Raw genomic sequence first — 10395 nt, forward strand, 5'->3', positions numbered from 1 at the left:
TTTCATATTTTCTCGTAGATCGTCCAGATGTAAAGTTTGCCATTTCCCAGCCTATCAAAGATATGAATGATAATAAAATGTGACTTTGTAAACATCTTTATCAGCATTATCTAAAAGAAAAAATAGTGTGCAAGATAAAAGTATAACCACAAATAAATTTAAAAATAAATGCAAGTTAAATGATCACTAATTGATTCCTTTTTTCATTTATTTACCTGGTACTCTGCATATTTTTCTCCATCGCTTCGGACAAGATGAAGGATTAAAAGTACAACTATGGAAATTTTTTTATCCATTAAATCGTCTTGTATTCTATGTCGAACACACTCTATCATCGCAGCCGTTTCTGATGATGCATCACACTGTATGATGAACAGGCTCTTATCAACCATGCAAGATCTAAAAACAAAAATTATTATTTTATGTGTAAAAACAAGGTATCTTCATGTAAACGATAGGCAGAACAAGATTGAAATCATGAAGTACACAACAAATTAAAAACATGATTATATCATACCCGAAATATTTGCAGAACTCTCTTTCTGTGTCAAAAGATCTCAAGTGAGTTAAATTGACTGTCATGTCGAGGGCTCTACTAATGTCATCCTTGTCGGCGTCAGCTAACAGATTTGAGAATGTGGTTATCTGTATTTAAAACACAAGATTTATGACAAATTTCAAAAATCGACATTTTACATGCACGGATCTAGAGGGGGTGTCGGGGGGGGGGTCAGGACCCCCTCCCCCAATCTGGGGTTTACAAGGTTAAAAATGTATATACTAAAGCAAGAAAAAAGTTATCATGGACCCCCCTTTGAAAACGCTGAATCCCCCTGGTAAACACGATTTTGTGTGAAATGGGTATGAAAAGTGAAAGATTTGAGGCAATAGAAGTCACCACTACCCCCCCCCCCCCCGAAATAGGTTTTTGATTTGGTCGAGTTTAGGGGGTTTTTTTTGTTTTTTTTAAAGAAATTTCTGGGATTGGATTTTTTTTGACTGGGGTGGGCCTCAAAATAATAAATAAAAAATACGAAATTGATATATTCTCCAAAAAATACCATTGTTTGTTGTTCAAGTTGTCTTTTACGAAAATTCCCCATCAAAATGCAGTGTGCTATAAAAATTTGCTTAATTTGAAACTCAATTCATTATCTAAAATATCTTAAAAGACACATGTCCGTGCTTGAAAATTCCTGTTATGGACAATATAATAGAACTTCAAATATTATAAGGACTTGGAACTATATATAAATACTGAATGGAATATGGGGATAATATAAAGAACAGTAACCCTGCTTAATGTCCAATTAAACAATTATGAACAGAAAAAATACGGACCTCTACATTACGAGTTAGGGTTATGTGCCATGGACAAGTAACATTTGTAGAATCATTGTAATCAAGAGCACCCCTACTAATGTTATTGTGATTTAAATTCAAGACACGTGGTTTAGGTTAATCTATTCAAAGGTTATAGGGTAGATCCGGTTTTATAAATAAAATTGGCAGTAAACAGGAAATTGCTATAGTCTGTTTCTTCTGAAAACATGACCTGTGAAAATTGTGTTTCCACACCTTTCTGAAAGACTTTCATGATTTTCAACAAAAATGGGTGGCTTAAGGGGGGTGAGGGGCGGGGGGGATTAAATACCAATTAATACATCTTATAGTTAACTGCAAAAATTACAGCTCACTAGCGACCGATACGCTGGTAAAGAAATGTGTAACATCATTTACACTGACAAACCTTTGTTTGCCTTATATGGCTATTGCTATTAATGCGCACAGAGGATCTTACCACGAGCAACTGACCAATTGTTGATTGAATACGTTTACGCTAAATACATGTTTACATGTTACTTCGAACACGTGGTTCAGGTCAATCTATGATTATGTCAATGGAGTGCAAAATAAGAAAAAAGTTCTTATGAACAAATGCAAACAAAAGAAACTATTGAAAATATCACGAGCGTTTTTAATTTGTTGTTAACTAGAGAAAAATATGTTTAATAAAATGTATACGTAGTTAGTGTCAAGTTCAGAACACCAGCATTTCAAGGGTACGGAAAACGAGCAGCTTCTCGTATGCATTTAAATGGACAAAACATTTTTTACATAACTATACTCGTGATCAGGTGTGTTGGCCAGGGAATCCACCTGGCAATTGTATTCACCGATAGTACAATAAAGGAATTTATCAAGCGTAAAATTCCTGTAGTATTCGTATAGTATCATTTATATGATTTGTCAGTTAAAGTCACATTGATGTCTCATTTGCTAATCTGACGCCAAAAAATATAGTCCCGGTTTCCATGCAAAATATTTGTCCAAAAAGAAATTTAAATTCATGACAGCAGAAAATTGTGTCATAGAGAATACTTAAAAATAATTTAAACTTGAATGAATTCAAGACAGATCGATTGAAGTACATTAATTTTCTACATAATGATATTATAGGGTGGTGAAAACTAAAACGCAACATAACTTTTCTTTTGACCATGTCTCCACGTGCTAGTCACTTCCTAGCCACATTTCCGTGAATAATTTACCCTATCTCGCTGAAGTCTCGCTAACTCTCACCAGAGCCACTGTCAGAGGTACTCTGAACTCATCGGGTTTTATAATTTGGAGAACACCGAAAAATAAAAGGTTCCGAACACATCAGTAGGGGTGAAGAGCCTAACAAAGAAACACCATGTTACTTGCTTTATCGTCTGGTACCAGTACATGTTACCAATACATACTAGTACATCGACGGATTTTTCCGTTATTTCCAAATCATAACAAGGAACACACGGCAGGTGTGATCGGTCGGCAGGGGATGTCATTTGCAAAATTATTTTGTTAAAACACATTGTGATAGCACACACAAGTACTCTGAAGTTGATATAAAAAATACTTGAGTTTCTGATTGACAATATCTATGTAGTTTAAGGAGACCAGGTCTCCCATTAATCTATTGGAATTCCCATGGGTACCAAATTCGCTCCGTTATTATCAGACCTATTTTTGTATTCATATGAAGTAAAATTTGTGCAAAATCTTATGCGTGACAAGAAGAAACACTTGCTGTGGCCATCAACTCGACGTTTAAATATAAGGATGACGTATTTGCCAATTAACATTGCATTGGTAATTTCCATTCCTATGTCGATACGATATATCCTTGTGAGTTTGAGATAAAAGATACCACAGAGTCTGACACATCTGTTTCATATTTGGACATTGTACTTGAAAAAGACGTTAATGGTAATCTAACAACCAAGCTCTATGATAAACGTTATGACTCTTCTATAGTCAACTTTCCTTACTTATGCAGCAATATACCTTCATCACCTGCAAACGGAGTTTATATATCTCAGTTGATTCGCTACACAAGAGCATGCTCTATGTATGAACAGAAAAGTTGATGAAACAAAAATATAACAAGAGGCCCATGGGCCACATCGCTCACCTGAGAAGCGTTGACCATTCTGTTCTTTACCAGATTTCCCCCTTGTTATACATAATGCATCCCCACCCTACCCCACTGATCATAATTTAGACATTTTGAAATCTACACTACCCCATGATCCTTCCATGGGCACATATGTTTCAGCTTTTTTGGCCCAGTGGTTCCTGAGAAGAAGATTTTCAAAGATTTTTCCTATATATTTCTATGTGAGACTTTGATTAACTATAATGGCCCCGCCCTTCCCCTAGGGGTCATGAATCCTACAATTTAGAATTTACACTACCCCAGAATGATTCCACATAAGCTTCACTTTTTCTGGCCCAGTGGTTCTTAAGAAGAAGATTTTCAAAGATTTTTCCTATATATTTCTATGTAAAACTTTGATTCCCCATTGTGGCCCCGCCCTTCCCCCGGGGGTCATTATTTGAACAATTTAGAATCTACATTATACCAGGATGCTTCCACATAAGTTTCAGCTTTTCTGGCCCAGTGGTTCTTGAGAAGAAGATTTTTAAAGATTTTTCCTATATATTTCTATATAAAACTTTGATTCCCCATTGTGGCCCCGCCCTTCCCCCGGGGGTCATTATTTGAACAATTTAGAATCTACATTATACCAGGATGCTTCCACATAAGTTTCAGCTTTTCTGGCCCAGTGGTTCTTGAGAAGAAGATTTTCAAAGATTTTTCCTATATATTTCTATGTAAAACTTTGATTCCCCATTGTGGCCCCGCCCTTCCCCCGGGGGTCATGATTTGAACAATTTAGAATCTACATTATACCAGGATGCTTCCACATAAGTTTCAGCTTTTCTGGCCCAGTGGTTCTTAAGAAGAAGATTTTCAAAGATTTTTCCTATATATTTCTATGTAAAACTTTGATTCCCCATTGTGGCCCCGCCCTTCCCCCGGGGGTCATGATTTGAACAATTTAGAATCTACACTACCCCAAGATGCTTCCACATAAGATTCAGCTTTACTGGCCCAGTGGTTCTTGAGAAGAAGATTTTTTAATGACCCAACCCTATTTTTGCCTTTTCTTGATTATCTCCCCTTGCGAGGGGATATGTCCCTTAATTTTAACAATTTAAATTTCCCTTTACCAAAGGATGCTTTGTACCAAGTTTGGTCAAAATTGGCCCAGTGGTTCTTGAGAAGAAGTCGAAAATGTGAAAAGTTTACAGACGGACAGACGGACAGACGGACGGCTGGACAGACGGACGGACGACGGACAAAATGTGATCAGAAAAGCTCACTTGAGCCTTCGGCTCAGGTGAGCTAAAAAGTCTCGTCTAAAGTCATCATTTTGTACGTTCTATAGTTAATACAATGACCTTGTCAGCAAATACAATTTAACATTGAGTCAAATGCTGACTGACGTTTCTCATACTTAATGTTAGTCCATTATTTATACACTGAATTGTCGACGAACTTTCCCGTTATTTCCCGATCATGACAAGGAGTACACGGCGGGTGTGACCGATCGGCAGGGGATGCTCATTTCTCCATGGCACCTGATCCCACCTCTGATGTTTTGAAGGTCCGTGAATTGAATGTTGTTTGTTACTTCCATATCCTTAAAGGTACTTGGACACAGATTTGAAGTTAATATTTTCTCATTTTTTCTGTATAATATCACGAATTATATATTTTAATAGCATTTCACACAAAAATTAATTAAAAATCTTATTTCATTTAAAAGTTATTAAAACTTTAAATTTTTTGGTGGGGTTGATTGACACATCCTTGCACTTTCATAAATTTTAACTTTATTCTTAATCCTTAGGAAAAGTGGCAATTTTGATGTGTTTTAATGAGAAATATTAAAACTTTTATCAAGAAAAATAATTTTATTCAGAGTAGAAATGTTAGAAAGCAAAAACCTTCACAAGTCTCGTCATTCCGTACTAAGAGATGCGTACAGAGTTTAGCAAATCGAGCACACTCGTGTTATGTACACAGTTTTTGTAAACAGGGCTCGAGCTCTGTTATTGTTTATATTTAGAATTCACCGCGTGCGTTCAATCGTCACAGTCTGCTTACCACAACTACACGGACTGACATTATATTGTGTGTTTGTTTTGCTTTCGAACGTGTCTACTCTGAATTTTCTGGATTATAGTATTAATATTTTTCATTTATACAAAACGAGATTGCCACTTTTCCTAAGGATTAAGAATAAAATTAAATTTGTGAGAGTGCAAGGATATGTCAATCAAACCCGCCGAAAAATTTGAAATTTCAGTATCTTTTAAACGAAATAAGATTTTTAATTAATTTTTGTGTGAAATGCTATTAAAATATATAAGTCGTAATATTATAGAGAAAATAATAACTTCAAATCTGTGTCCAAGTACCTTTAATCCTCCATTCTAACTAAATCCATCTCTGATGTTTTAGATGTCTGTGTTTTGTCTGCTTCAAAATTTCAGCTTTAATACTGTTCATTATCTACATATATTTTATTGATCTATTTACACTTCTGAATTACGGAGGAATAAATGGTTTTATATTGCCTTTAAGTCGTTTTACAAGAGACCAGGCTTGGGGCGAATTACATTGTAAAGTAATACAGTACATAACCATTACTTCAACAATTTGGGCATTATATAACCATTACCAGTATGTACCCTATTTTCTTAGAGTAATGCATCACATTACCATTACTTTAGTACAGTAATGCTTTGCCATTACCATTTCTTTTGTTTTTTTAAAACAGAAATACAAAACAATTTTTTCCATAAACAGGCATCCACCACCTTCAACACTAAACATGATAAATGATAATTCAAATTTAATTCAAATACTTGTATATATTACACTGTCAATAACTTACCATCAAAGGAAGTTCAAACTTTCAAATTGTCAGTAATATAAAACGTGTAAAATAAGCACTTTTGTGTAACTATTAATGTAATTGTGGTACTTTACTTAAAACATATTTTTATTTTATAATACAACAAGAGGCCCAGGGGCCACAGCGCTTACCTGAGCACATCGGTTAGGAAAAAGCACATATCAGATCAGACCTGGTAGTTTACTGAGGTGGGGGGGGGGGAGCTTGAATTTTAACCCCCCATGGGGTCATGATTTGAACAAACTACAATCTACACTACGTGAGGATGATTCCAAATAAATATCACTAATCATGGCTTTGAAGTACTTGAAAAGAAGATTTTGAAAGGTTTCCCTATATATTCCTATGTAAAACTTTGGTCTGCCATTTTGGCCCCACCCTAGACCCGGGAGTCATGATTTGAACAAACTTGAATCTACACTACCTGAGGATGATTCCACATGAGTTTCATCTTTCCTGGCCCAGTGGTTCTTGAGAAGAAGATCTTTAAAGATTCTTCCTATATATTCCTATGTAAAGTTTTGATCGGCCATTTTGGCCCCACCCAACCCCTGAGGGTCATGATTTGAACAAACTTGCAACTTATGTGCATTTTGCTCTGCTAAGCAGAGAATGCATGTATGTCTTCTTTGGTCAATAGCTTTTTCATAGTCAAGGTTGACCAGCTCAATGTTTTATAAGTCCAGTCAGAAGAAAAGGACTTGTAATTTGGAGCACTTCTCCAAACAATGCACTGTTTAATTGTTACATAACCCAAAGGCTTGGTGTGTTTTGATGAGATCGGGTTCGGTCGAATAGAATGGAGAGCGGGTTAAAAACTAGCTCCATTAATTAGTGGGAAAAGAATGGTTTGCAGTAAGTTTTTAACCGAAAACTGATATATGTGAATATATATTGTATTTACGTTGCCTTGTTGATCTTAATTCTGGATAGAATGGACATTTCGGTTAGTTTGTAAATTTTCTGGTGTCTCAATGTGCTTTTATGAGAAGTGTTCTCTGACTTGTACATGCTGGCTACATATGGACACAGCTTTGTATACCTGCTAATTTGTGTGTATATAGATAGATGTATATAAATAGGAATGACACTACAACCATCTAGTGATACAATTAATCTAGTCTCTCAAAGTTATTCTCTTATTTTCGGGGAGACAATGGACACCGTCACTCAGAGCTCGGCAGTATCATTAGATGACACTCTAGCTATTCAAAATGTGGCTATTATCAGTATATATTAGTTAGTGTACCTCATACGCAATTAAAAAAAAAGATTTTTAAAAATTTTATATAACATCTCAGAGCGCGACTATATGTACTGATATGTGAAGTATGGGTAGGTAAATATTGTCGCCGACACGTAAAGAACAAAAATATATACAGTGTACCGTCACTTCCACTCGAAAGATCAAACTTTATATGCATACGAGCTAACCACACATCAGCCATAATTGAAATTCCGCCGTACCATCTTTTTTTCTTATAACCATAAGTTTGTTCCCACAAAAATATTCGAGTTTACAGTGTTATCATGATTTATTATAATATTGTATGTCTGCTTAATGGCCATGACAAATGAGAAATCGTTTCAACATCACATCGCAGACAGGAAAGTTTAAATGATTGATCATGAGTTAATTCAAACAAAATGATCGTACCTGTATGAGTGATTTTTCAGATATCTGACCCCTGTTTTTAAGATATGTCACAATTCCTCCATGATTTTGCTCTTGAAAGTAAACATCCTTCCATATTTCCACTTCTGTCTTCAGAGAAGTCTTTTCTAGTCGGTAAATCGCATCAGGGCTTGCAGACAAAATAAGAAGTTCCTTGCATTTCTTCATAAGCTGAAACAATTTGTTTACAATTTTTAGAAGAGTATTCATAAATCCATCCCTGTTTATTAAACGGAGAAGGAAAAGAAGCTGGCGAATTTCCAGTGATTATAAAATGTCTCCCATCATATCGTGCGTGTCAAACGTAAAGAAAATTCATAGAAAACCTTAAAAATGAACAGTCTTAAGTTTCGTCTTATTCCCTTATTTATGTAGCAATACATTTATACCTTCATCACCTCAATACGCAAGAGCATGCTCTGTGTATGTACAATATCTAAAACGAGGTAAATTTTTGACAAACAAGTTAATGAAACAAAATTATCAGCAGTTTCGTTTAAAATCATCATTTAATCAGTTTTATGGTCGATACAGTCCTCGGGCCCTAGGAAGGATCATAAAACTTACAAATTTTTCTCTTTATCTAAATGTGCCATACGTAAAAATTTATTGCCATTCAAAGACATTATAGGTTTTCATATTAAAGTTTTTAACATTATTTTCTTATTTAACAGAATACATAAGAAACAAATTATAAGGCACATTTAGGATGACACTGTCTGGTCTTTCAAGTTAAACCTCACCTTATCGACCTCTTCTTTTTGGGTTTCTGCTGCGTTCATAACCTTGATGATAATAATAGCTGTCACGTCATTATGGTAACCGACAAATGCATCATTTATGGTTGGTCCTCTTCCTTTTTTCTGTACTCTTAACAAACCAAAAACAATTACATGTACAAACGTTAAATGTGTCATTAGCTTCTTACCTACGGTCTTCCAATTCATTCTATACCTTCATGTTCACAGAGCTATACTTCATTTATAGATTTATCTCTTTTTGTTCTTCGACAAGACAAATGCTAATTATATGGAATGCCAAATTAACATATATTCAAATTATTGTTCCTATCTTCAAATGAATTGAAGATATGTACAATTGAATTAAAGATAGGTACAACTGAATTGAAGATAGGTATTAATAATTATACCTATCTCTAAGGAATTATACCTAGGTACAAATGAATTATACCTATCCTATCGTTAATGGAATTACACCTATCTTCAATTTAATTACACCTATCTTCAATTCAATTAAAGACAGATTCAGTTGAATTATACATGTACGTATCTCTTATTCACTTGAAGATAGGTATAATTGATTTAAAGATAGGTATAATTGATTTAAAGATAGGTACAATTGATTTGATGATAGGTTCTATTAACACATATCATAAAGGATTTGAAGATAGGTACAATTCAATTATACCTTGGTTCAATTCATTTTGTGTTGTTGAAAAAAAATGAACGCTCCCTTGGAGACAATAATGAACATGGATGGAAACGCACAGAATCTACAGAGCGACAACAACGAGGATTTCAGGAGAAATAAAGGCAAATTCAAAATATGCAAAAAGCATCATATACTTATTAAAATACACATTTATAGCATGTGCATTGTATATATATCTTGTATGGCAGCCGATGAATATTCCGATAAACTTTCTCGCTAGCTGTGACGTTTCGGAAATTACGTATGATAAAGGTAGATATTATTGCCAATATCCTAATAATTAAAAATATGTTCATTTTAATTGTACCTATCTTTAAATCAATTACGTTATCTTCAATTCATTGCTTTTCTACCTGTTTTTAAATCAATTGTACCTACTGTGAAATTACTAATTTTCGTTGTTTTCGAGGTATGGACAGACCCATTAATTTATAATTACCACGAAATGTAAAATTTCATAAGCATTACTACTAAAAAAATTTCCAACCACGAAATCAAATCCTCACAAACCAATAGTTCATCTTTATAATACATTTCTCCTAAAAGACATGCACCTCATTGTAACAACAATTGAATACAATTTGGTTTTGTATTCCAATTTATTATGTTATAAAACATTTTAAACGGGCTATCCATAACATATCAAACTTTGTTAAATAATGAATATTAGATGAAATATATGTATTTAAAAATTCATTGAAAATATATTAAGTTATGTTAATTAAAGTAAAAAGAAATTTCTACAAAGTTATTTCAAGACTTTTCATCCCATGCCGATCATTCCTCTAAAAGACGTTCGTATTACAATTGAGACTTAAAAATCTGTTCATTCTCCTTTAAACTAAATCTGACAGGCTACCTAGCCTGTAATGTAAATGTGAACTTGAACAAGAAAAGCGACACTAATCATAATTAAGTATGTAAAGGTGGAGTTTTTGTTCACCCTGTTGACTT

General features: G+C 34.3%; 1 long non-coding RNA gene across 1 annotated transcript; it reads right to left on the reverse strand.

Moving 5' to 3' along the window:
* Positions 1–304: 304 nt before the first annotated feature.
* On the reverse strand, positions 305–8066 carry LOC134262350 (uncharacterized). Its single transcript, XR_009991000.1, has 3 exons — positions 7972–8066; positions 518–645; positions 305–399 (listed from the first exon to the last, which is right to left on the reverse strand). It is a non-coding gene; the product is annotated as an uncharacterized LOC134262350 (long non-coding RNA).
* Between the last annotated feature and the right edge of the window lie 2329 nt (positions 8067–10395).

Source organism: Saccostrea cucullata, unplaced genomic scaffold (genome assembly GCF_032062105.1).
Source record: "Saccostrea cucullata isolate Sc308-1 unplaced genomic scaffold, CSIRO_AGI_Scuc_v1 ctg2405, whole genome shotgun sequence".
NCBI lineage: Eukaryota > Metazoa > Mollusca > Bivalvia > Ostreida > Ostreidae > Saccostrea > Saccostrea cuccullata.